The sequence below is a fragment of the Bombina bombina genome, chromosome 1 (genome assembly GCF_027579735.1).
Source record: "Bombina bombina isolate aBomBom1 chromosome 1, aBomBom1.pri, whole genome shotgun sequence".
NCBI classification, from domain to species: domain Eukaryota; kingdom Metazoa; phylum Chordata; class Amphibia; order Anura; family Bombinatoridae; genus Bombina; species Bombina bombina.
The window spans coordinates 693,847,569-693,849,028 of NC_069499.1; the positions used below are offsets into that span (position 1 = coordinate 693,847,569).

Consider the following 1,460-nt stretch of genomic DNA (forward strand, 5'->3'; position numbering starts at 1 on the left):
TATGTGTGTGCATACATGTCTGTGAACAATAATCTGAATTGAAATGAATAGTAAACGGCGACCAAGTAATTTGCGGGTTATGTTGCTGTAACCACTTTATACCCAAAACCACTGGAAAATGAGGTGAGCTTAAAACATCAAATGATATTAATTCAGTATGGCCATAAATGGATACAGTAATCAGTACTGTTTGGTGTGTAATAGGCCCTTTTTTGGGAGTAGAACCATCAATCATACGAATTGAGACAGGAGTATGCTTTTGAATAGTGGGTATTTTATTAGATTTTACAACATGGTGGTCGATGAAACATCCATAGGCTCCTGAGTCAATAATCCCATCAGTCATCACTTGATCTAGATCCCACTGTAGAGAAAGGGATAACATAGCATAAGTATACATTTTGTCTCCTTGGACTGATGAGTTAATTTGTGAGTACTTACTTTTCTTTAGTTTTAAGAGTATGGGACAGTCCTGTACAGAGTGAGCCGGATTGGCACAATACATACACAGATTTTTTGTTTTTCTGCGGTAACGTTCTTCTGAAGTTAAGGGTCCTCTTACTGCACCTATCTCCATAGGTATTGCAGGTGCTCTTGGTTGTGGTGAAGAATGAGAGATGGGACTGGTTAAACTTTTTGGATGGACATCAGAGGAGAATCTTTCCGCCTTCCTTTCGCGTAGTCTCCTGTCCAGTTGTTGTGCGGTTCTCATGATTCCTTCCAAAGATTTAGGAAGCTCTATTCTGGCGAGTTCGTCTTTCAGTGCTTCGGAAAGACCCAAGCGAAATTGATTTCGCAAAGCAATCTGACTCCATTGAGAGTCTACAGTATACAATTTGAAGTCCGTAATGTATTCTTCGACAGGTCTTTTACCCTGTTTCAAACTTCTCATGGAAGCTTCAGCAGACATCTGTTTGTCAGTATCATGAAAAAGGTCATCCATGGCAGTGAAAAACTCACCTAAGCTTGCCAGAACTGGATCGTTGTGTTCGCACAAATTATCTGCCCAGGTCCTGGGTTCTCCTCTTAGGAAGGATATAGTACTGAGTACCTTAATCCTCTCTGTGGGATAACTTCGGGGTCTTAGGTTATATAGCAGGAGTTCTTAAACTGCCTATAATTCTTCCTGTTACCTGAAAAAGGCTCTGGTAGGGATACAGAGGGTTCGGGTAACTGCTGCGCCTGAGAGGTTTGTGGAGAGATAGAATCTCTGATAATGCCCCTTAGTGATTGATTTTCCACTTGCAAATCATGTACAGCCTGGGCTAACTGATCAACCTTTTGGGAAAGGTTATATACGATCTTTGGAAGATCTGCTGGTTCCATTGTAAATATTTTGGGCTTAGTATTATGTTAGGGTATTTATAGTTAGATAGTTTTGTATATAGAATTGGAACACATAATGGTTTGTATCACTAGAGCATTGGAATCTCACTATGAATGGAGTGAAATTTAAGATG

General features: G+C 40.1%; 1 long non-coding RNA gene across 1 annotated transcript; it reads right to left on the reverse strand.

The window, feature by feature from the left end:
- Positions 1-254: 254 nt before the first annotated feature.
- Positions 255-475, reverse strand: LOC128639350 (uncharacterized). The gene is made up of 2 exons (XR_008399202.1): positions 442-475; positions 255-364 (listed from the first exon to the last, which is right to left on the reverse strand). It is a non-coding gene; the product is annotated as an uncharacterized LOC128639350 (long non-coding RNA).
- Positions 476-1,460: the final 985 nt, after the last annotated feature.